Here is a 27,445-nt window from a genome sequence, read left to right on the forward strand (position 1 = left end):
TCAAACCGCTTGTTCTCTGTATTATATTATATTATATTATATCATTATAAAGGTGCAACAACAAATCGTATAGTTCCAGAGCATATATCACTAACTACATATCACTATTTTAGGCATATATCACCATTACACTTTTAAACTGCTCTGTTTTTTGGCCTATATAAAACAGTTTATGTGCTTTATTGAATTATTCATACACTATAATTTCATAATCTATAATGTATTTGATATATTATGATTTTATATTGCATTATTCAAGTGTTTGTGCAGTGTGTGAAAACTGAATAGTAGCGCACTTACTGCATGACAGCTATGGAGGAGCTGGTGTGATCACTTAAATTACTCCGACGCACTTAAATTACTCCATAATTTTTGGTTATACTGATAATACATCTTTTGAATCTGTGAAGAGTCTATTTTTATTTTTATTTTTAAACGGGGTGCGCATTCTGCCGTCTCGCTCAGTGAACTTGAGTGCGGTGAAAAAATAAACCGAAAAAACTCTTGCCTCACAGACATGAAAAATATAACTATAGAAAGCGAAATGTACTGCGGAGGTGACGAGTCAGTATTGTCAACTTCATCACTGTAGCCGAAAACACAGAAAACACTAGTTTATCAATTAATTATTAAAATGTTAAAGCAATCTCCATGCTGTTTTTCCCCCGACACATTTATAATCATTACTTCTGCCGGTGCGCTGTGGCGAGCTTTATGCATGCACTTGAACGCTAATTAGGCTATGTAGTCTACTAGTCAGCCAGAAAAATCTTTAGTCAAGGGCAGCCCTAATATATAGACCCTTAATGGCAAGCAAAATAATATAATATATAAAAATGTTGTAGATTTAGTGCCTATATAAATATTAAAAGTGCCTATATAGATATTAAATAATGTAATGTATTTATAATATATTATATTTAAGTACATAACATTATTATTTATGTATTACTACTATTATGTAAATTTAACACTTGAGTTTTTTTTTTTCCCTTATTGTAGCAGCCCGGTACCTTGTTAACGCAACTTTTCCGGACTTATAAAACCCGTGCACGCTCACTCCAACCAATCACATTCAAGCTTGTCAGTTTGAGAAAGTGCTTTCTTTTTTGTGTGAAATATGCATCAGACAGTCAGTGCATATACTGGGGGTGGGCCGCAGGCATGACGCTGATACTAGTTTGATTGAGTCGTGCTGATGGACCTTCCCTGGTCCCGTCTATCTGTGATGCTGATCTAGCGGTCTCCAGCAGCCCCATATGGATCCTATTATGTCTCGGCTCTGTCAGAGAGGAATTACAGGGCATCAGGCATGAGAACATGATGACCGTATCAAAACGTTGTCATGTCCTCTCTGCAGAGCTCTGATGTGGTACGCACACATGCTCTGACGTTGCCCCAGATTGCGGCATGGTCGCTGTCCACACGATTCGCAAGCAAATCAATAGCATTATGTCTCGTAACCCTCACAATCTTTACATCACGAACAAGTCCCCAGGGTCGGAAAATAAACAGCTGCAGTTGGAATAAAAGCGGCCTAAAATTGGTTAAAGGAATTGTATTTATTTGTCGAGGATAGATACAGAAACCATTTGTGTTCTGAACTAAAAACTGAAATGTAACTCTTTTATATCGGATCTTTTAAATGTGTACATCCGTCTCGCTTTTCATTCTTCACTTGAGCTCTAAGGCTCTTGAAAAATTCATTCAAAGAACATTGTTTGTTGATTGATTCTCAGTATGGAATATTAATCCCAAATCGTATAGATATTTTATTAGATGTGAGTATTTAATAGTTTAATCTTGAAATAACATAACTGATTGAGCTATTGAAGCTCATGCGGTATTACATTATGTATAGATATTAAATCACGCCGGCTATGTATTTTCCTCAGCAGTTAGAAGGAAAGACGGCGATGTTAGCGCACAAAAGAGGAAGAGTTGAGAGATCAGCCCCATTTTCTGCCATTTACAAACACCTTGTTTAGTTTCCCGTGTTTACCGAACGCCTGCACGTTGATTCTCCTGACATTGACGCATTGCCCTGGAAAAAAGAAAAGAAGCGGAATAGATAAATAACACAACAGCGACACTGCTCCGTAATCCCTTTTGTTTCGCTGGATTTGTTCTTCTCATACGCTAAAGCAAACAATCCCCCGTAAAAAAACTTGGCTTGGAACTTTCCCCCCCTCGACAAGCCCCCTCCCTTTACGCCCGTGTGTGAGAGAAAAAGATATTTAGTGACTTTGATATGTAAAGCTACAAAATCTTACCTGAGGCTACACAATCATCTCTCTTCCACAATCCAGTCAAATCAGGAGAGAGAGCGAGAACAAAAGAGATAGGATAGGACACCGAAGAGCAATGCAAATCTCGCTTTCTGATGAGAACAACAAAGAAGGGGGGAAAAAAGGAGTGAAAGGATGGATGAGGAGATTAAAGGGAAGACAAAACCCACAATTGGCCGGCGCTGGATTCGAAACGCCGCTCTCTCTCGCAGCAACCCAGTCCGTCATTCCGAGATGTAGATTTCCATTAGGAACACGTTATTAAATGCAAAGGGTTAAAGGCGAGGGCTGTGAGGTGAAAGTGGACAATAGACTAAATGCTACATGCGCTCAGGGCAACACATCAGACTAATTTAACAGAGCATGCCTCCGTGATGCAGAGGTCAGATCTGGAGAGTTGCACGTCCTGAAGCCCACAATGCTTTTTTTAATGAAACAGGCAATGGAAAGAATGCCCAGCCATTTAAAACGCCTGACCCCAGACTTTAACACAGCACTTGTAAATTAGCCACACAGACAGCCTTAGCCGAAAGGTCACGAGCGTATTTTTCTGCTCCTCTTTCTTTGACATAATCTAAAACGGAGGGTCTGAAATTAGCTTTAACCTCCCGAATGACACGTTTATTTACATAACCGCTATGGACAGAGGGAACGGCTCCACGCTAGATCAAAATCAACACATTGTTTTTGCCACGTCGCGAGCAGTCGCCCAGTGACCATCTCCGAGTGGCCCGGGGATATTTGTTGTCAAGACGAGAGCTCAGCAAAGGGCTTCAAATAATCTAATCTGGTGCATCTAAGTGTGTTCTGTCCTAACGCGCCTCTGACCCCATTCTGTTCTCGCGGATCCTGGCGGTGGGGGCCGAGGGGGGCTCATGTGCGGCGCGCTAATCCGCCGAGTCAATAGCGGCAGCGAGCGCTCGCGAATAAACCGGTGCCGCGGTGGTGGCACTATCGCGACTTGGCTTGACTCTAATGCCAATGTCTCCTCAGGGGAAGGACTTTATTTCAGCGTCGTTAAGGGAGGGTTTCGGAAAAACATTAGCGTCAAAGCGCGTGAGCTTTTATGGAACAGCACAGAGGAAGAGTGCGAGGAGAAAACCTGTCACAGCAGTTCTAGTCTCTGCGATCGCATGAGGGCGACCTGCAGTTTTAACTCTGTCACGGCAAGAGTCCGGAGGTTTCCTGCTTCGCTCTGCCTTTTGATAGCACATTTGAAATGCAAGAATAAACGTGTCGGCTTGGCACACAATCCGTGTCCACTGGGCCTTTGTGAGATGACCTTTGGCTGGTGAATGTCGGACTGAGTTTTTAAGTGTTATACGCATTAATTTGAGTGATTATTCATATTAGTGCGTGTGCACAAGGCTTTGACTGTTGTTTTTTTTTTGTTCTGTTTCCTTGAGGATGCCAAAGACCTTTATGCTAGGCATCATGTACCTTTTTTTTTGAGGGAGCACCAGTGACAGTCTTGGTTCACTGAATTGCAGGCCTATAAGAAATTCTTGTGGTACCCTATATTGTTTAAAATTAATTAATTTTTATTTGAAAAGTTAATGTTTTAAAATTAAGCTTTACTGGTTAACAAATCAAATTGTTTGAGAGTTATATATATATATATATATATATATATATATATATATATATATATATATATATATATATATATATATATATATATACAATAAATATATATATATATATATATATATATATATATATATATATATATATATATATATATATATATACAGTAAATGAGTACACCTCCTTTGAAAAGTAACATTTTAAACAATATCTCAATGAACACAAAAACAATTTCGAAACTTAATACCTTATAACATGAAAGTAAGGTTAATAATATAACTTAAATTACACATTTTTCAGTTTTACTCAAATTAGGGTGATGCAAAAATGAGTACACCCCACAACAAAAACTACTACATCTAGTACTTTGTATGGCCTCCATGATTTTTAATGACAGCACCAAGTCTTCTAAGCATGGAATGAACAAGTTGGCGACATTTTGCAACATCTATCTTTTTCCATTCTTCAAGAATATCCTCTTCTATAGACTGGATGCTGGATAAAGGGTGATGCTCAACTTGTCTCTTCAGAATTCCCCATAGGTGTTCGATTGGGTTCAGATCAGGAGCCACTGAATCACTTTCACCCTGTTCTTCTTCAGAAATCCAACAGTGGCCTTAGATGTGTGTTTAGGATCATTGTCATGTTGGAAAAGTGCATGACGACCAAGGGCACGGAGTGATGGTAGCATCTTCTCTTTTAATATAGAGCAGTACATCTGTGAATTCATGATGCCATCAATGAAATGCAGCTCCCCGACACCAGCAGCACTCATGCAGCCCCATATATATATATATATATATATATATATATATATATATATATATAATTTATTAGATATAAGTCACATTCAAGATCCACTTGGCTCACTAATTTAAGGGGGCACATGACACAGTTCGGTGGGTAGACTGTGTGTCTGCCACCATGTGTGCGTTTTTTCATACATGCAAAATGCTCGTGTGTTCAAGTGATTGATTAGATGAGTGAGTAATGTGTGTGTGAGTGTGTGTTTAACAGTTAACGCAGCAGGGAGTGGACAGAAGGGCCAAGTGTGACAGGTGGACAGGCATGATAAGGAGAGAGCAGTGCAGCCCAGCGCTCAGCAGAAGCAGAGCCCAGGAGAATATCCAGCCAAAAGCAGCTAATAGCTGATACTCATCAGAGATAGAGCCACTGAAGATTTCCTGTCTCTGTGGAATAGTCTGTTCATTCAGCTCCAGCCCAAATTCTCCTCCCTAAACATGTACTGTATTTTATACAGTCGTGACAACATGTTGTTGATCAAGTTTTGTACAAAAGGACAATTAAAGTTGGGACTGATGGAACATGCCATGGTTAGTATAGTTTACAGCTTACACTATAACTCAGGTTAAATTGTATGGGTTTTTTTGCAAAATGTTTTTGTTAAATTATGATATTCACATGTTCAGTATGAACGTTATGGTCTTTGTGACTACTCATAAGAGAAAAAAAATCACAAATGAAATCTCTTTAATTTCACTTTTTGTTTGTCCTAGATAAGAATGAAATCAGATGGAGACTAAATTGAGATTTTCTGTTTACGCCAAAGAAACATCACATTAATCTTGCACATTCTCTCTCAGTTTCAGAAGAGATTGCAACAATATCTCGAACTGTTGATACACATGATCAGGCCCATGTCTTTTAATTTTTTTTTTTTCTCTTAGACAAGAATGAGATTATATTAGAGCAATAATTGGGCCTTTCTGCTTCTCAGATTTCTACAGATTTCACACCAGTGTCTCCTTGAGTTTCAGAGATGATCTCAGCAACTGTTGTAACTGCAAGAACCCAACATGGTCAGTAAAATTTTTTGCTTTCTCTGTGATCCAGAATTTTTTATTTTTTTGTACATTTGTTTTTCACATATATAAACTTGATCATATTTGTGACTGCCCATTTCTTTAATATCTAAACTGAACTCTTTCTCCTAGACAAGAATGAGTGTAAATAAGAGAGGAAATTGTACCTTTCTGCTTCTCTGCTTTTACAGATTTCAGGTTCCGAACAGATCTCTTTTGGTCAAAGTTCAAAGGTGAGTGATTTCAATATGAACAAACATTTCTCATTAATTTCAGAACAAATGATCTGCGCTATGCCATTTACAAAAATGTTTATAGATCTATACTTTTACTGCGTGTCATCATTTGACTCATTTGTTTCTATTTTTATTTCTTATAGGACGAGAGCGACCCACTAAACGTGTCTTTACACTGCCGAGCCCACGCTTGTAATTTTTGTAATGCCCCAGGTCCCATGAATTCAAGCGACGGCCCTCTCTGTGAGACAAATACATGTACCTGAGAGATTTTCAGGTATGGAAAGATGATTTTGATTGATATGTATTTACTTAGGCATCAAACGTATTGAATGAAGGTTCAGATCGGAGCTTGTTTGTGTCGAGCCGAATGATGTTTACGGTACAGTATCGTTCGAGCTTAGTGATTTATCACAAACGTGGCAAACAGTGAGTCAGTCAGCAGTGTGGGTGGCAATGTGTCACCAACACACAGCGCCATCTGCTAGGAGTTTGTTCAACAAAGATCGATTGTGCTTCGAGACGCTCCCTCTCTCTGTCGGTTTCTCTCCTGTGTTCGTTCTCTCACCTCCTCTCCTCTCCTTTCCTCTACTCCGCACAGAGGAGGACGTGCGATGCCAAAATAAGAACGAGATGTTGGAAGGCACTGAAGAGGAAAAATGATCGGTTTGTCCTCTCGTTGGGAGCGGTCCAAATCTGTAGCTTCATCTGAAAAGTTTGTTTTAGCAGTTGGTCATTGCTTATGAAGCCAATAAAACTGTACAAATGCACCTATAACGTCAGCTCACGGCAGCCCCTAGGGGTCAGACGTGGTAAGTCGACATGTGACTTTCAAAAAGCGCTGTTTAACATACAAAAAATATATCATGTTGCCCTGCGAAAGGGTCAAGTACAAATGGTTAGATCTCAGGAGACTAAGCTTCACTCTAAGCGCTTCCTGCAGAAATCAAGATCTACGATACGTGTCAGCCATTATGTGAGACGTACGAGGTAAAATTGCTAATGTAAAATTGGTAATGTGATTAGAACGGTCCCTGGCAGGCGAGGCCGGGGCAGCGGTAAACAAGCCACCGCTCCTTATGTGTAAGTGAAGATGGTGGAGGAGACACAGACTCGACATGAATAACTTCAACCCGGCCTGTTTGCCCCAGAGCTAGAGGTCAGGACCCGTTTGGAAACAGCGTGTTATGGCGTTTGGACATACTTGTGCGGGTGCTGGACCAGTCTTCTGCGTTTTATGCCCTTTAGCTTCTTACATGCCAGTTAAAGTCACCGAGGACAGCAGCCGACATCTCCTTTTGCGCTAAGACAGGGGATCCGTTTGTTGACAGAGCCGTCCATACATACGCCAGATTGGGATCTGTGGCCTTGGTAAAGCCAAGGGTCCTACCCCCATCAGACTCGCAGCGGTGACCCTCGTTTTGGTGTTTACGCCCAGGCAGGTGTGCCCATGATTGCGGGGTGCGTGAACTGGCATCCGTCAGGGCATCCGTTCCCTTAGCGTGAATGTAAAAGAGCCTACAGTCTGTGGGTGAGGCCCTTGTCTGTTTACCTGCCAAAGGAGGGCAGAGAAAGGGCTATAAGCACAGAAGGCCTCCTTTGACCTGGTGTTCCTGATGGCCCCCGGGGTCAAGGTCCCTCGTTTAGCTCTCTAAAAGGACTATGGGTATGTTTTTATACTTGTTTTATGTTATTTATACAGCCTATTGCCAAATGTAGCATTTGATTGCACGGATACCAGTCGTGAATGAGTCTTGCGTACCGGCAGCTCTCATTAATTGTTGGTTCTCTCTTCTGTCTTTGTTTGAAATGAAGAGGTTTCAGAGAAGCAACAGCAGTTGGAGTTAAGAAGTGAGTTGCTGGACTGACACTTTTTTGTTGTTGCAGATTCTCTATTTTAGATTTTAATTGATTTCATTAATTATTTCCAAGCCAAAAAACATCTTATCTTGAAAGCCATGTTTGAGTCTCTTCGGAGCATAAATATTTTAAGAATTGGGCCCTAAATTTGAGGTGGAAAAAGTGAAAAATGTTGAGATGGAGGTTGTATTGGGGCCTTAAAGGATTAGTCCACTTTTAAACACACTTTTCCTGATAAATTTACTCACCTTGTCATCCAAGATGTTCATGTCTTTCTTTCGTCAGTCAAAAAGAAATTAAGGTTTTTGAGGAAAACATTCCAGGATTATTCTCCTTACAGTGGATTTCAATGGCTACCAACAGGTTGAAGGTCAAAATTACAGTTTCAGTGCAGCTTCAAGGGCTTTAAACGATACCAGATGAGTAATAAGGGTCTTATCTAGCGAATCGATCGGTCATTTTCCAAAAAAATACAACCGTTTATGCTTTATAAACAAAATATCGCCTTGAACGTACTTTTCGCTTCCGCATTCTTCATAACGCTTATGCTGAATGTCCTACGCCTTCCCTATTCTACTTACGGAAAAAAACGAAACTGCCGCCGCGTTCGTTCCATAAGTAGAATAGGGAAGGCATGGAACATTCAGCGTCAGCGTAAGCGAAGAATGCGGAAGCGTAAAGTACGTTCAATGCGATATTTTGTTTATAAAGCATAAATGGTTGTATTTTTTTTCGAAAATGACAGATCGATTCGCTAGATAAGACCCTTATTACTCATCTGGTATCGTTTAAAGCCCTTGAAGCTGCACTGAAGCTGTAATTTTGACCTTCAATATGTTGGTAGCCATTGAAATCCACTGTAAGGAGAAAAATCCTGGAATGTTTTCCTCAAAAACCTTCATTTCTTTTCGACTGACGAAAGAAAGACATGAACATCTTGGATGACATGGGGGTGAGTAAATTTATCAGGAAAAGTGTATTTAAAAGTGGACTAATCCTTTAATCAGCTTTGACCTTTGTCTATTTGTGATCAAAATGTGAGATATGTCCTAAGCCTTCCCTATTCAACTTATGGAACGCACGCGGCGACAGTTCCGTTTTTTCCGTAAGTTGAATAGGGAAGGCGTAGGACATACAGCGTAAGCTTTTTGAAGAATACGGAAGGCGATCGGAAGGGATAGTTCACCCAAAAATGAAAATTGGATGTTTATCTGCTTACCCCCAGCGCATCCAAGATGTAGGTGACTTTGTTTCTTCAGTTGAACACAAATGCTGATTTTTAACTCCAACCGTTGCTGTCTGTCAGTCTTATAATAAGAGTGGATGGGAACTCGAACGATAAGAGTCTAAAACACTTCCATAGACAAGTCCAAATTAAACCCTGCAACTCGTGACGACACATTGATGTCTTAAGACACGAAACGATCGGTTTGTGTGAGAAACCGAACAGTATTTTTATCATTTTTTACCTCTAATACACCACTATGTCCAACTACATTCAGCACTCGATTCGTAAGGTCTGATCGCGCTCTGACAGCGGCAGTGATGTCTAGCACTCATTGAAGTATATGCGCGAGACATCACTGCCGCTGTCAGAGCGCGATCAGGCCTCACTAAGCGAGGGAAGAACGGAGTTGGACATAGTGGTGTTTTAGAGGTAAAAAATGATATAAATACTGTTCGGTTTCTCACACAAACCGATCGTTTCGTGTCTTAGGACATCAATGTGTCGTCACGAGCTGCAGGGTTTAATTTGGACTTGTCTATGGAAGTGTTTTAGACTCTTATCGTTCGAGTTCCCGTCCACTCTTATTATAAGACTGACAGACGGCAGCGGTTGGAGTTAAAAATCAGCATTTGTGCTCAGTTGAAGAAACAAAGTCACCTACATCTTGGATGCTCTGGGGGTAAGCAGATAAACATCAAATTTTCATTTTTGGGTGAACTATCCCTTTAAAGGCACAATATGTAATTTTTGCCACTAGAGGTCGCTTACTCAAAACAAAGGCGTAGCTTGACGATGCCTTGAATGAGCGTGGAATCATGGGAGTTGTCGTCTCCACCTCCACAACCGATGGAAAGCAATCAGACAGACTCAGGCAGAAATCATGTTAATGGATGAGCTAATGTATTAAAGTTTTATTAACGGTACTGTGGTATGAAGGGCAGGCCGAGAACCACGAGAGTCCAGCAGAGATTTTATGCTGCTTCCTGCTTATAGGCTGCTTCCCCTCTTTTTGTTGCATATGTGAGGTAAAGCAGCATTGTTTTACATGGTTAAAACAATCATACTAAATACATTTGAGTGTGTTGAAAGTTACAACGTTACTCTGTGCGTTCCCTTGGTGGCTGGTATAAGAGACTTGTTGCACTTTGCAGTAATCCAGATTGGTATTAGAATGTCATTTTAATAAAAATTGGATGACTTGCGTTGCTAAATGACATACAGTTACTTTAAAAATATATTGTATGATGGAAAAAGCTCTTTCTGATTATGCTATGTTAGCCACTTGACAAAATAGTGTCTCTGAGGCATGGTAAAAATCATGGTAAATCAAGAAAAAAAATGATTCAAACAATAAGACTAACCGTGTTGAGCTATATAACTATTAATAGTTTTCAGTCAATAAATATATCCAAACAGTTGCTCACCTGTCTAATAAAACACATAATATATTAAAGCATCTTTGGTGTTTCCATGGTTTCTATGAAAGTATAACTGGAAATCAAGGGTAACACGGGTATGACGTCATTGACAACGAAATGACACGGTCCATGTCCTGGTTAAAATTCCGGATTTCTCTGGATTTAAACATTGTTTGAAACATTTGGGATGATGTAAGTACAATATGTATGTCAATAAAATATATAACATTGTTCTAGTGGTTTTTGGATATTTTAATCTAAAAATCGTACATATTGTGCCTTTAAATTGATCAAAAATGACAGACAATTATAATTATTTATATTTCATATAAATGTAATTTTGAAATTTCTAAAATATATATGGTTTCCACAAAAATATCAAGCAGCATACCTGTTTTCAACATTGATGATAATATGAACTGTTTCTTGAGCACCAAATCAGCATTTAGAATGTTTTCTGAAGGATCATGTGACACTGAAGACTGGAGTAAATTCAGCTTTGCCATCAAAGGAATAAATTACATTTTAAACTACATTCAAATAGAAAAGAGTTATTTTAAATTGGAATAATATTTCACAATGTTATTGTTTTTATGATACTTTCTGATCAAATAAATGGACCCTCTGTGATCCAAAAATATTACCAATCCTACATTTTTGAACTGTAGCGCGCATATGTGTAAGGGGGCAAGGGGCAACAACACCTAATTTTTTGCACTTCAAACACTGTCTGATACCCCACCCTCACTGCTGACAATGATGGGAATTTGATTTGTAAATTTACAAAAGAAAGTGTAATAGCCTGCATATTGTAGTCATTAGAACTGTTTTTCTGGTTATTTCCTCAGGGACGAAATGGAAAGATAGAGAGCGAACGAGAAAAATAAATGCAAATTATGAATCCGTTTACAAAACACCGGTAAGAGCATCTTTCTTTCTTTTTTTCTAACACCCAAAACCTCACAACTTCCTGCCTGTCCTTGGGGAAACGGCCACACTTCTCCAGTCCGCCTATGAACAAACATCTGCCGTGAAACACGGAAGCGTTCCCCTGATGATTTGTTTCCAACAGATCCCCTCATCCCATGTGCTGTTTAATCACGTGTTAAAACTGGCGAGAATAGAGCAAGTCCCGGCAATCTGAAAATTAGACAAAAAGTCCGGGAACAAATTTACAGATTTTTAATGAAGTTTTTTTTTCTTCTTCTTCTTCTTCTCCTCCATCTTGATGTGTCTCGCTCTCTCCTGATGTGCTCTCAGCAGTGCCGCGGTTCCTCCTCCGTTAATTCAGTTCCTAAACACCTGCTTTTGCACCTTTGATAATTATGGCTGGAACGTTTGTTAATCCGCTCTAATAGTGCTCAAGCTGAGTCCGTTTGCAGCTAATAATTACGGCAGTCGGCATGGGGTTTGGCTCGTCTCTGGTGTAGCCTGTGTGATACAATACCGATCACAGCTCTAGCTAGCTAACATCTCGACTGGGATAACTCAACATCACGTCCCTGCCTCTTCCTACAGCTGTCTCTTAAAACTCGCCGCTCTCTAAATGCAATATTCATCCCTCTTTTGGGACATTTATTTTGGAGATATTAGTGCAAGCTTGACCTTAAAAAGAGATGAATTAATAGGATGGAAATATATCAGGAAAAATAAACGAATTCTTGAAGCCCTGAAGGAAGAGCAAACAAATCATTGGCACAGATCTCACCTTTGGGAGTTGTCATACTTTGCGTTTTTTTTTCTCCTTCTTCTTCTTCCACTCTCTCTCTTCTTCCTCCCTGTGAAAAGTTAGCTAGCGCTTGCATATCATCATTAGTGTGGCTGCTGCTCCTTCAGAGATCAAATGCTGTTTTCTCAGCACTAGCAGAAAGTCTGTTGGTTTTAAACTCCAGAGGGTTTGCCCCGAGGCTTTAAAAACATAGGCATGTCAATCTGTGCATGTCGAAAGCACTCTCACAGGCTGCTAGATAAAAAACGGCGATCATTTAAATGGTAAATAGTCTAAATGTTTGGCGTTTGAAGAGTGGAGAAATGCCAAAATAGATGCTGCTATGGTTCATAGGGAAGCAACGAGGGGCAAAGAGGCTTCTGCCTACCGTTTCATATGCTATGGCTAATCGTGCGTGTATCGGAGTGTCTGATCGTTAGCATTGAATTAAAAGGAGAGTTCTAAGGCCGGGCTTCTAGTCTCAGATCTTTCTGTATTGACACGTTGCAGCGGTACAGACAAGAAAAAGCATGCAGCAAAACACATTAAAGAGGAGATTCTAGAGTAATTCTATACTGGCTGCAAATGCTTTAATATCAGGGGGAAAAATCCTGAGGTGCAATCAGTGAGTATAGACTAGAGCAAAAAGAGAGAAAAGGGATGTGTGATCTTCGTGTTTGTTGTACACTGAAATAAAGAATCTCAAAGTACAGACAGAATCTTGAATGTATGTACAACTCGACAATAACATTCTGGTACTCTATTGATAAATGGTAAATAAACTTTGTCATAAAGTGATGAAGGCAGATTTGTTTTGTAAATTCCAAATAAAATAATCATTTTAATGGTTAGCCTTGGTTAAAGTGAAAATAAAGTGAAAGTTGAACATGACACCACAGTGAAATTTTGGTAGTGCAGGATAAAAGTCAAAATAGGAATGTTGGTAGCACTTTATTTTTACAGTCCTGTTCCCCATGTATATACTATGTACTTCTTATAGTAATTACAATAACTGGGTTTTAATTAGGTACTAACCCTGAACCTACCCCTAAACCTAACCTTAACCAATGTAGTTGCTTATATTACCCAGTACTTTCTTAGGTAAGTGCACTGTAAGTACATGTAAGTGCACGTACTGTAAAATAAAGTGCAACCGGAATGTTTTATGAGAGTGTTACTAAAATGGTTTAAATTTTATATCTTGCTGAATATGGTGATCTGTTTCAGTGTCTACCCAAACATATGAAAATGCACATTTGCTAGAACCAGACATTTCATACTAGTGAGGTTTAATATTTTACCTTTTTTTTTTTTTTTTTTTTTTTTTTTTTTTAAAGTAAGCATCATATATGTGATGTTGGGTTTTCATGTTTAAATAATTTTTACACTGTACAAACTGTATATTCCATCCCCTAACCCTAAACCTACCCATCACAGAAAAACATCCTGCATTTTTGTTTTCAAAAAGCATCATTCTGTGTGATTTATAAGCTGTTTTTCTCATGAGGACTAAAACGTAGGGTATACACATTTACTAGTTATCTTAATAGGGGCATTGCATAGACTTCTATTCTTTTATAAGCAGCTAGTTGTAAATACCATAACCAAGGTGGTTAGTAACAGAAATCTTTCTGCATTTTTACAAAAAAAAAGTTTTTACTTTTTCTATCTCTGCATCGCTTTCACAACATTTTAGATCCCTCAGTTCTTGCCATCTCTGAAAAGCCGATGTTGATTCTCGTTTTATTACAAGAGCATTCTCTTTTTCCCAGCATACTCTCCACCAAGTCTAACACACACACACACACACACACACACACATATATATATATATGTGTGTGTTAGACTTGCGTTTTGCCGTCATTTTGATGGACAGGGTCGTAAAAAAAATCCATCATAATCAATATTACCCGTCATTTTAATTTTTATATTTTAATGATAAGACATTTTATTCACAAACTTACAGGATAAGCAAATTAGCATAGGCTTGCATTTATTTATACTATGAAAAGAAAGTTGATCAAAGACAAGCTGTGTCACTTTCAGTTTTCATCTTGAACTCGTCACGGATTGTGAGTGAATGCGATCATCCTTTCCTCTTTACTACTGTACAGAACGAAATAAACATGAATGAAAATAAAAAATATGTTGAAAGATACAGTAGCTTACCGAAATCTGTATCACGTCAGTTCAGTCAGTGTTGCCAACAATGTCACCTAACATTATACCTCAGAAAAGCCATTCGTTGACCATAAACTTATAGTCAGCAAGAAAAATAACGGAAGGGCTGCAGAATTTTTCTATCACTGCTAAACAAATTCCATCAAAGATGGAAAATTTTCAGTTAACGTGATCTCTGAGATATATAAATACATATTATATATGACGTCACACAACCGTCGGTGACACTCCACGACCGCGTTCAACATGTTTTTTTCAACATTTTTGTTGATCCTGGAACAACATTCAAATCAACCAATCTGATTTGAGGAACAAGTTTACAGATTATGTCAAGTTTAGGCTTAAAATCATGAATTGGTGCTTCTACATCAGTGTTATTCATCTATCATTTCCCTCTGATTTTGGGGATAACTTAAGGGTAGGGTTAGGTTTAGGGGTAGGAATAGGGTTAAGACTAAATTTTCAGACTAGAATGTTGTTCCAGGATCAACAAAATATGTTGACCCAGGAACGCATCTAACTCAGCAATATCAGGACGTGCTACACAAACACACACGAATAAACACACACACACATATATTTAAGGAATAACTGACGACTTTTTTCAATTCTTTGAAAATAATGCACACCCGAGGTGGTGATGTGGCCACGACGCGAAGCGGAGTGCATTATTTTCTAAGAATTCAATGGGCCGGAGTCAATTATTCCACTTATACTACTGTTACCACACCTCAAGACACTGTTCCGATGTTGTATTTCAAGACAGGTTTTTGTCCTTCAAACACTCTTTGTGTGTGGGACTAATTTCTTACACATCTCATCCCAAGCCTATGTTGCTAATTACAAAACGGAGGCCCAAAACTAGTAACAGAGGCTTAAGCCTTGATAGCAGAGCCAGTTGAGAGAGAGAGAGAGAATGAGCATATATGAATTAGCCTACCTGAGTCTGTGCGTCTCTCACGGCAGCAGTGTCTCTACTAATAGCGAATCTATAAGTTTATCTACCACAAGAACCACACAGACATTACCTCGCTGGTGAGAAAAGTAGCTTTGTAAGTTGCTAAACTATTTTACTGATTAATTCATCAGAGCAGCGCTGACAAAATGTTTCTTTGCGAGTGTGTGTCCGCACTATACAGTATGTGTGTACGTTTGCGAGAGAGAGAGAGAGAGAGAGAGATGGAGAGAGTATGCCCTTTCAGGACACAATAAAATGTATTTTGTGGCAAAAACCATGACAATAATTTGTCGTTTTCGTCCTATTGTTTACTATATTTATTTGCTTGGTCAGTGTCGTTGTGGGTTTTGTTTCTTTTGCTGCTGTAGGACCTATTGAAATAACTGAAATCATTTGGCGAAGTGATATGTAACTGCAGTGCGGTCAAGGCCTGCCTAGAGCTACTTCAGTCGTGTGTTTCCCTGAAAATAATTGCACACCTTAGAACGTTGGTCAACCAATCAGATTTGAGCGTTCAACAACCCCGTAGTATAAATATATATATGTAATTATGACTTTTCATTTTTGTTAAAATGAGGGTCAATGCAGTAAAAAAGAAGTATGTGCTTTTACGGCTGTTTAAAAATACATGAGAAAAAGAAGCAAAGGCCTGAGACACAGCACCGTGGCTGTGGTACGACTCCGGCCTGCTGTCCTCCGTGTGTCCTCTCCCAGCGCCCTTAGAGTCACGCATCACTCATCGTGTCACAGTGAACTCCAGATGCTCTCACCCAGGAGAACCATCCCACCCCTCTCATCCCTCTTCATTCCCTCCAACAATTTAGTAATGAAATATTGATTTTTAGTTAGATTCATATTGATGCTATTAGCTTTGCATTGATAAATCACAGCTCTGTGCCCGTCGGTGGCAGAGCAAGTGTTTGCGGTGCAGTGCCGGGGAGATTACAATCAAGCCATTGATGTGTTAATTTGATGGATATCTTTGATTTCTGTGTCGTTTTTCCCCTCCCTTTTTTTCTACGCTGTCCTCTATTTCCACGAACCGAGTTTCATAACAATGCTTTAGCACAAATCACACACAGCTGGATTTATGAGACTCACTGTCCATTGGAGCGCCTGCAGCCTTCTACACACTCTCTTGCTCTGTGTCTTAGTGTGTGTTTGTGGGAAGGTGATATCATACTCTTCGCCTCAAATCACCCACGCAGCATTTGAGTGTCAGCCTGCACACATCCCAATTAAAGCCTTGAGAGAAAAAGAGGTGAAGCTAAAACTCAAAGCCCTTTTAGTCTCCACCCACAGAATGTTTCTATAAACACAGCTGAGCAATAGATGATCATCAACATTTCATGTAACATGATTAAATACACAATATTTTAATTAAAGCCAGTCTCCGCAGATGTATTTCTTCTAAAACAAATAAGTGGGGTGACTGTTGCTTAACATATGCACAGTTAGTAAGATGCTTTGGTCAAAAAGCACGTGTTAAATGATCATCTGTAATTAAATTACATCTTTATAAACAAAACATTATTATAAAACTGATATTTTTCTTTATTCTTATTGGATTAGTTGTGTTAAACCGCTATAAAATGCAGATAAACGCATAACTGCGACCACAGATTACACTGTTTAAACGACTTCATTTAGCTAATGCAAGCAGCCACAGATACAAAAAAAATTTAAATTACTTCAAAATCCTCAACAACAACAACAACAAAAAACATCCCCCAAATGTTGTCCCAGCTAGTCAAACACATTTCTTAAACACATTTCTTATATTGAACAAGTTTGCTGTTTTATGTGCAAAAAAGCATTCATTGTGTAACTTTGCTTCAAAGTAATGTATAAGTGTCATATAAAATTACATATATAAGAATAGGATAGACTAAAATGTACTTATTAATTGAAGATTTTATTAACAAGAAATCTATAATTGCCTTCAAGATTTTTTGGGGCATCTTGCATTTAGTGATCATACAAAGTCAAATTGGGGGGAAAAAATCAATTATTTTTGAGAACTCAGTTTAAATGTTCTCAACAAGTCCTTTTTTTAAATGCATAAAGTTGCATTGTTTGTCTAAAGTACTATATTACTTGGTGGAATAAATATTTATTATTTTTATAATTGTTAAAGGATTAGTTCACTTTCAAATGAAAATTACCCCAAGCTTTACTCACCCTCAAGCCATCCTAGGTGTATATGACTTTCTTCTTTCTGATGAACACAATCTGAGAAATATTAATTAATATCCTGACGCATCCAAGCTTTATAATGTTAGTGAGCAGGATCAACGAGTATGAGCTGAAGAAAGTGTCTCCATCCATATCCATAATAAGCATACTCCACACAGCTCCGGGGGGGTTAATAAAGGCCTTCTGAAGCGATGCGTTTGTGAAAGAAAAATATCCATATTTAACAAGTTATGAAGTAAAATATCTAGCTTCCGCCAGACTACCTTCCATAATCATGTTTCGAAGAAAGTGTAAACTGGTGTCACGTCAGTTAAGCTTTTTCCACAAGTTGAATAAGGAAGGCGTAGGACGTAGCATAAGCGTTTTGAACTGTGTCGTTTCAATTCAGAAGGCCTTTATTAATCCCCCGGAGCCGTGGGGAATATGTTTATGATGGATGGATGTGGATGGAGACACTTTATTCAGCTCATACTCATTGATCCCACTCACTGTCATTATAAAGCTTGGATGCGTCAGGTTATTTATTAATATTTCTCTGATTGTGTTCATCAGAAAGAAGAAAGTCATATACACCTAGGATGGCTTGAGGATGAGTAAAGCTTGGGGTAATTTTCATTTGAAAGTGAATTAACCCTTCAAGGGAGGTTTAAGCACTTACCTATGGTAAAATGATTGTAATATGTCCTTTTATTGCGTATTGCTTTAATAACACATTATAAGAAAAAATAAAACTACATTTATCCAGTATCAGATCCTGTAGGTCCTACCTTTAAAACAACACGAACAGTTCTCACCAAATAACACATAAAACATTTCTAGTAGCCAATGCAAAAATTACTTTTCCTTCCTCATTTCCACGATAACATTCAGTTTGAACTGAGTTTAATTGGAAATTATGATGTCTACACACAACGGAAGTTCCCTCATAAGTGTATGTAAAATGTATAGAGGGTAAATAAATGTAGGTTGTAAAATGTAATGTTTGTCTGTTTGTCCTCCCCTTTGACCCATACAGGCAAGAGGAAGTTCACAGTCTCCAAGGCACCAGATTACTCCATTGATCCGAACCCAAAATGGCTCCATGTCTGGCATTTTCAGAGGCCGTTTCCAAGTCAATGTCATCCTATCGGCCCCATACTAAAAGAGACAAATACGACTGGAATAAGGTATCTGCCTCATTATGAGGCACCACAGATCAGAGCTAAAATAGTTTAGACTGATTCACTGACCAACAGAATAGCGCCAGAGTTTCAGTTCAATAAAACTCAGCCTTGCATACTGTCTTTCTGAGTGAAGTTGCAACATACTACTACCATGTCCAAAAAAACTCGTGTAGTTTTGTTTGTAGAAAGGACTGGAAATACAGCTTCATTTATGTTTTTATATTCTAGTGAAAAGATAAATTGATTGATGTTTTTGGATTTTAGCATTAATTGGAGTTGTTAACACCTGCAATGTATTTATACAGTACGTTTGAAATGCTACCATAGAAAAGTGCTTTAGCAGGGCCATAACTGAAGCCTTCTCTCACAAGTAAAGATGGAATGGTTGCCTTGCTGTTGTGCTGGTATCAGACATGGGCTCTTCATCAGATGACTAATGGAGTTGTGCAGCTAACCAGGAGGCCCAAGGCTGTTTGTTAGCTCCTAACAAGGTGAACCAGCTCCTACGGAACAGCACACTAGCGCTGAAGGATTTATTATAGATCTGCGTGTCCGCAGGCCATGAACGTTAGCGCCAGTCTCATTGTAGTGGGTCCACCACACTAGCAGAGGGCTTAGATCATTATTGCCTCATTGTTTTGATACAATTTTGGAGAGTGGATGATGGATGGATGGATAATCGGATGAGTAAAGGAGTTTCGGTAGCCTAGCACATGAGGGTAAAGGATGGACTGCAGAAATACATGGGAAAGATAGGGAAAAGTGAGTTTTGAACACATTTGGAGAAGGAATTTAGAAAAAGTTTGCAGTCTTTACATAAATCAATATTTGGGTAGTTGACATTGTTGGATTGTTGACAGAATTTGTGATGTAACATGATTATATATTACTTTTTTATATACAGAAGTGGCCAAAAGCGATGTCTGGAGGGTGTTTTTTATTACCCTACAGGTTTGATTAAACCATCAAAATATGAGGAAAATATTTTACATATTTTAAATATCAGTTAAGAACAAAACACTAAACTGGGTTAAGGTATTTTTCTGACAAAATTATTTTGCCAAAAATCTACAAGTTTTATTTTACTATGCAAATAATAATAATAATAAAAAAATGATATATATAACATGAATATATATTACATTGACTAATACATAATCAGTTATTAATATTTTGTTGTTTCTCTCTTGCTTTTTGCTCATGTTTATAATTTCTTTGTATGACAGCCTGGTTAACAATGATGTTTTCTAATAGCCAATTGAAAGAATTATTAATAAAAAAAAATTAAATTTAATTTTTTGCAATCTAAAAACTTGATTTTTAAAACAAAAACTTTTACTAATACTTTTAGAGATTTTAAAAAAATAATAAAAAAAAATGCACAAGCGTGTATGTAAACCAGTGCCAATTTTCCCAGAGAAAACTCCATACCATCTGCCCTTTTGTCCCTCAGTCAATACAATCAGCCGGTGTCATCCAGCGGTCAGTCTCCATGCAGGAGGGGCAGGTTTGTGCGAGGTAGCGGGGGCTTTAAGCGACGCTAATCACCGCGCTCGCTGTCAATCGCCTGCCAATATTAGCCGCCCCGTCCCCATCTGTCAGAAGCGGGCCTGATGGCTCCCTCGTTAGCGCCGATCACCTGCCCTCAGCTGGAGCGGCTGTGCTAACATCCATCACTCACCCGCGCCCGTTTTTCCGCCGCCGCTGTCTAATGGCCTTCGTTCAATTGTCTCCTTTAGCTCGGGCGCTACAAAGTTAGTAGAGCGCAGGGGTGATGGGTTGGGGGGGGGGGGAATGTAGAGGGAGGGGTGCGACAGAAGCAGCTCAAACATTTCAGGCACGCTGCGGTGGTGTAATGAGCCATGGCAGCTGGATATACCTGTGCATGCTTTGATAAAGGTGAGCTGACACACCAGGGCCAGATAGGCACTTTGGTGTCGCAGACATATGTCTATCTATCACCGCAGAGTGCTGGAGGGGAGAGAGAGAAACAGGGAAGAGCAGCGTGAGCGGGAAAAAGCCAATAGGGAGGAAATGGTGTGAGAACAGCTGCTAGTATTTTGTAGTCATCAGTACGTACAAGCAGCGGTCTCCAAATTGGACATTCATGGCTAGAAGGCTCCTGATCTCAGTTTCCCCTCTAACAATCCTCTGAAAGCGGAGCGAGATGATAAACTGCAAAGAGCGTCTCCAAGCTATTCCTCTTGTGTGGCCCTCTGTGTCTCTCGACCCCTGTATTCTTCGCTGTTTCTTTCCTTTTGTCCGAAAAAGGAAAGGAGGGAAGCAAACATTTAGGGGTGCAGTGTAGCATGCTGGACTGATGCAATACATTCTCTTTGTGGGACCGTAGTGGTAAAGCCGCTGGACTGTGGCTCTGCTCACCAGCCGTGAGATGATTAATTCAAACTTAACACCAGAGAAGACACTAATATTCATCACCTCTGCTGCATTCCTTTCCAACGCCAGCCTACAGCTCTCCTAATTCATCAGCACAGACTACACCCCAGCAAAGCTGCACAACAACAGTGTATGCTGATAGAAAACAATGCAGGAGAAATCAAAGCACTCTCAAATCGGCGTACGTTTCAATTTTTACTAGGGGGGCTCACGCGATTGTGAAAATTTGGCCAGCGTTTAATTGTCGTACAAAAATTGTCTGTAATGTGTAAGCTTAATACACACACTGGAAAAAATCATTTAGTCACACTGGAAACATTAATAAAATGTACATATTATATACAAGGCTTCACATTAACACCTGCCAACTCACCAAATGCAGGTGGATTCCAGAAGTGGTGTGTAACGCAGTCACTCCTACTAGCCACTTTGGGTTGGGGTTGAATTTATATAATATATACATTTTTCAATTGTAGTCTTTTAAAAAGGCATCTGAAATAATGAAATAAACTAAGTGAAATGTAGTGTTGTCAAAAAAAATATAGATTTTTCTATACATATTGATAATGAAATATCTGAAATGCTTCCAATACTCATTTTCCGCATAATAGATATGCGCTTTCTCGCTTTCTCATCTCTTCGACAGCGAGTTTACAACACACAAACCCACCTCCCCTCATTTAATTTGCTCCAGGTGAATATTGTTGGCATTTACAGGGCTTGAATTTCGGCGTGGGATTGTACGTATTGCACCTAATTTACTCATTCCCGCAGGATTTGTGCTCATACCTAAAGTGCGTGTACATAAAGTCGCCTCTCAGTAATAAATTGAGTTATTTTTCTCTGCTTATTGCGCTTAAATGGTCAAATACACACAATATAATGTTAAAATGCCAGCCGGATTGGCGCGGATTCATGTGAACACGGTCAGTTATATTTTAAGTGAGCATAAAACAGCTGAGAAAGAAAATGCATGTGTAACAGTATAATGGATCCGTGTGTCAGGTCTTAAGGCCTTTGCACACTGAGTCCGAAATTTTCACATGTGTTTTTTCGTATTCGCAATCCTAAAAATTCGTCACGCACAGAGACCTTGCACACTGAGTCCGATGCGTATTAATGAATGCGTTGCGAAAAAATCGCAAAACAAATCGCAAAACAATACAAAATGAAGTCTTTAACCAGTGAGCACGATTAGTTGTCTCCTCTCTTCTTAAAAAGAGAAAAAGAAAGAGGAAATATTGGGTCCATTCAATCCCGAGATTGCATAGAGAGAAAGGAGATTTCACCTCATCAAGGAGCTGCGGGATTATCCCGAGCTTTTCAAAGTTTACTTCAGGATGTCAGTGGCTCTGTTTGATGCTTTACTACTGGCACAATCTGTCTTTATATTCGGTCTCTTTGTATTCTTCACGTTGTTTGTCATTCAGTGCTGCTGTTTTGTGATGTAGAAGATGTGGATCAACTTGTCATATGGCATTCTGGATTTTAGCGTTCGCGTACAGTGGCTCTGAATTGTCAAAACGTCTCTCAAAATGCGTGCCACGGATGCGAAAAATGCAGAAAATCGAACCTGATCCGAATATTTTTTTGACGGACGAAAGTTTCGGAGGCAGTGTGCAAACGTGATTGACATAACGTGAGGTCGAATTTATTTTTTAACGTGCGAAAGTTCACGCATGCGAATTTCGGACTCAGTGTGCAATGACCTTAAAAGTGACAGCAGTGCCAAATTATGAGATATATTAAAAATATCTATATGGCAGTTTTTCCTATGGTATCGATTTTAAAATTGTGGCCAGTGAAAATGCTGAGCCAAAAAGTTGATGTAAACACAAATATTGCACAGTGTAGAATATGAAACATTTCATGAAATATTAAAGTTATGTAACTTTAGTTATGTAAGTTTTTGTTAGCTTTTTTTGGTTTGCTGACCTGAATATTAAAGTAATATTTATGTTTTACATTTAGTCATTTCACAGTAAGTAATCAAATCATTTTTAAATAGATAAATTATAATAAATTTATATAGTAATAATGATAAATTATTCTATTGAAAGTGATGTTTACATTTTTAATCAATATTATGCATAAATGAGTAAATAAATAATTTATCTCTGTTCTAATATATTAACTTTCACACATTTTAAGTCAGTCCGGTTAGACCTTTGAGTCGTCATTGTGCTTCTTTAAGGAAAAGTTGTCGATAATATTTTTTTTTCAAATCTTCAGATCTTTTGCTTTTTTTGTGACATCCAAAGATATTTGGAGATATGTGAATGTAAAAAAAAAAAAAGTGAATCTGGAGCTGTTTACATTGACGTGTATAAAATGTGGGTTTAATTTTATGTTTGCTTAAAATTCCCATATTTTGGATGGAAATATACAATTCGAATACAAAGGTCACAGTTATCTAAAATAATCACAATGTAAATAATCACTACAGGCCTAATGCGATTTCATATTGTAGTCCGTCCCCTTTTCTTTATTTCCATATATGATGGTATGCTGAAACGAGTGGCCCTGTGCTTTTTGTTCTTTTGAAAATAAATCCCATTAGTCTATGCGACATCATACACTATTGTGTATCTCTTTTGTTTCATGCCATTCAGATGCCTAGCTCAAATGAGATATAGATCATCTGAATCGCGATTGTTGAATGGAAGGATTGTTAGCATGTAAATTCATCTCTTAAATTAGCACCTTTCATTGTGTAATCAAGTTCTGCTGTATGCTGGAAAATAAGACTTTAAGGTTCTGAATCCTGCGTTGCTATAGAAATCTTTTTTTTTTGCAGTACAATCCCTCTCCTCATCAGACGGAGAAAATACCTCACTTTGTTCTGTTGTGCTTTGCATTGTTGTTAGCCTTCCATTCAAACAAAGGAGACATTTTATGGTGCAAACGATCTATTCAGTGTTGCCTCCTCTCATAACTCCTCTCAGAAACAGCCTTTTATGCTAGAGAAACACCCTCATATGTTAAACAGACAAAAACCAAATCCCTTCTTCCAAGAGGGGAAAAAAGAAACGTGCATTTCGCCGAGAGCTATTTTTCTCGTTTTGTCACAGGGGAGCGAGGGTTTACACGTGCCTCAACATGGCGGCCTTGACCGCGTATGAAGTAGAACAAAAGTGCTGACTTCATCTCCACTTTCCTTTTCTCTCAGTAGCCAGACAATCTCATCAGCACTGCTTCTCTTCAGCATCTGTTTCGGTTATGATGGCCACCTGTCCTGTTGTCCCTCGAGACTAGGAGATAGGACAGACAATTCACACATGTAGAATGCCAAAATATGGTGTTGGTGTTCACACCAAAATCTTTTGCTTTTTTGTTCTCAAGACATGTATATTCACCTATGGTCTGCAGGCAGGGTGTTTTATTGTTCACAATATGCCTCGTTCACTTTTCACCCTTCATTTTAAGTGTTTATGTATTATATAGTGCGTATCATGACTGAACGAAGCTCTTTTCTTTCTCTCGCAGCCTGAAGAAAGAGAATCTTTAGAATAATTTCAGGGTTTGATTTATTTATTTTATTCAGATTTGAAATACTATACTTCAGTTTCAGACAGTAAATATAATGGGATCCAAAAGTCTGAGACCACATTGAAAATCCAGCATTAAAATAATTTTAAATGTCAATTTTTTTTGTGCCATTACTGTCACCAAATGAAATAGGAAAAATAATGACATTTTCAGACATGTTTCCTGAACGCTCCCTTCTGTCTTCCATTGGGTGGACAAACAGATGGTCTTGCCCCAAATTCACATCATTGGTTATGCTAATGTTGCTGTGATGGATTGGAGTGATTCTCAAACAAACAGTAGGTTGAGCCATGGTGTTTTTCAGAGAATTAAAACATTACCTGGAAATTAAAAATGTGGGTCCCACTTTATATTAAGTGGCCTTAACTACTATGTACTTACATTTAAATTAATAATTTGATACAATGCACTTATTGTGTACATACATGTTTTTACATTGTACTTATATTTTAAAAACACCTGCATGTAATTACATCTGTAATTAATTTCTGTAATTACATTTATAATTACACTGTTTAACCATCCCTTACACCTTACCCCTACCCCTAAACCAACCCATACCACCAAACCTGTCCCTAACCTTACCCGTATCCCACCTCAATAGCAGCAAAAGTGCTTTGCAATTCAATATGAACCCAATAAGTACATTGTATTAAGGCCACTTAATATAAAGTGGGACCAAAATTTGAAAATTGTTAGTATTTTATAAACCACAAAAAATCTTGTGTTATTCTATTATTATGAGAGAAGTCTTTTTTTTTTCTTTTTTAAGTTTTAAAGCATTTTCACTAGTGGTCTCAGACTCTTGGACCCCACAGTACATCCATCTGTTTGTGTTTGAATGTCTGTCTTCAAAAGCACATCTTGAGTGTGGTAAAATGTCTAAATCAAAATGTTCCTAGAGAGGAAATAAATTCCTGTCTGTCAGATTTCTCCCTTCCACATGGTTTGTTTAGTAATTTGTTTTAAGTTGGCAATCTTGACAAGCTCAAGAAGGTGAAAATGGCAAACTATGTGGGACCAGCTGAAATATTTCAAAACGAATCTCATACATTCCCTAAGTACATTTGAAATATTTCTTCTTGTTTTAGACCTATTGACATTTTCCAGCACTGGTAATTAAAAAATCATCAGATAATGACCCAGCAGTACAATGCTCTTCTTATTTATTCAGAATAAATGAATAAACACATTTATTATTAAATAGAGAAAGATACTCTCCATGACCTTTTTACAGTTTGAATGCAAATTATCATAAATATTAGTGCTGATGACTGACTTTCACCTCTGGAATACTTGATTCTGATTGGTCGATCGCAGCATTCTAGTCATGTGTTTTGAATAATGATAGTTTAACTGTATATTTGAATTTGTGCCAGGCAACCAAATTCTTTCCTGTAATTCTCACATAACAAAAAATGGTAATACTTTATAATAAGAATTGTTAACATGAGTTAAATACATTGGTTACACTTTATGGTAACACTTTATTTTAGTGTCATTGTTACATATTTTACATGTACTTACCATAGTAATAACAGTAAATTATGCATAATTACATGCAACTATATAACTATATCCTACCCTAACCCTATAGTAAGTTCATGTTGTTAATTAATATTACTCAGTATTTAAATTTATAATTACACTGTAACAGTGACACCTTAAAATATAGTGTAATCCACTTTATTTGAAGGTGTCTTTGTTACACTGTATTTATACATTTAAGTACTGAGTAATATTAAGTAACTACATGTACTTACTATAGGGTTAGAATTAGGGTTAGCTGCATCTAATTATGCATAATTTACTGTTATTACTATAGTAACTACATGTAACATATGTAACAATGACACTAAAATAAAGTGATACCAATATTTCTATAGCATTTATCAATCTTATCTACTCTCACTCTCAACATTTAACACATTTTAAAGTTAAAAAATGTAATGTTAACATTTTTTAATGCACTGTAAACTAACACGAATATGAACATTTTTATTATGTAACATTAACAAGTACTGTAAAAATATATCACTCATTGTTAGTTCATGTTATCCATAATGAGACCTTATTGTAAAGTGTTACTAAAAGTCCATTTATTGATTTATTTGTAATAATATTAGTCGTTATTGCAAAATAAGCCTCTCCATGGTGGTTTTATGACTTTACATTATCCCTTACATATATCACAATAATAATAATATTCACAACGATTTTGCATTTGGCCCTCAAGAGTGGCACTTCATAGCCCAAAGTTTCACTTGATAGCCTTGCATTTCACAACACCATTGAAATCCAGTAAATGAAACAATTATCTATTATTTCTTTAACTAGTTTTGTTAGTCTATCATAGCAAGGGCTCGTACACCTGCTTTTCTCCATTGTTACAGATGGGTCGTGCGCTATCATTCGGCACAATAGCTGCCTTTTAACTCACAGAAATAGCTTGGGAGTGACACATTAACACAGGTGTTCCTCTCACAGCTAAGTGCTCCACGAGGTGAAAGGACTTTAAGTACCTGTTGATAGGTGACAGGGAGGGACATGTTAATAAATACTGTTAGGCTGCGGAGAGGGGCCTGGTGTAATCGTGTGCAGTAAGTCAGATTGCTGTCTGGCTCTCCAGCAACAGTAAAGAGTTAATGACACGCTGTGCCAACCGCACGCCTCCTCTGCCTCGCCTCTCTATTGTAAAGGCCCTGCGCTACACAAAGCTGAGAAGAGGGATGAGCGGAGAGAGGCGGCGTGCCTGCCGATGAACAGGAAATGAAACAAAGAGAGAGAGGATGGCCTGATAGCAGTGATTATTACCCAAAATATCATATAAAGATGGCAGCGAGCGTGAGGGGG

General features: G+C 38.2%; 1 long non-coding RNA gene across 2 annotated transcripts in view; it reads left to right on the forward strand.

Moving 5' to 3' along the window:
• The first annotated feature begins 4,611 nt into the window (after window positions 1-4,611).
• The window catches only part of LOC125275436, a 69,422-nt gene continuing 46,588 nt past the window's right edge, over window positions 4,612-27,445 (forward strand). The window contains exons 1-6 of one of the 2 annotated variants that reach the window (XR_007186451.1): window positions 4,612-5,209; window positions 5,614-5,695; window positions 5,890-5,931; window positions 6,078-6,211; window positions 11,289-11,359; window positions 18,499-18,649. This is a non-coding gene — a long non-coding RNA (uncharacterized LOC125275436). The remainder of the gene's footprint in view (window positions 5,210-5,613; window positions 5,696-5,889; window positions 5,932-6,077; window positions 6,212-11,288; window positions 11,360-18,498; window positions 18,650-27,445) is intronic. The other variant, XR_007186450.1, reaches the window with a different exon arrangement.

Source organism: Megalobrama amblycephala, linkage group LG9 (assembly GCF_018812025.1).
Source record: "Megalobrama amblycephala isolate DHTTF-2021 linkage group LG9, ASM1881202v1, whole genome shotgun sequence".
NCBI classification, from domain to species: Eukaryota; Metazoa; Chordata; class Actinopteri; order Cypriniformes; family Xenocyprididae; genus Megalobrama; species Megalobrama amblycephala.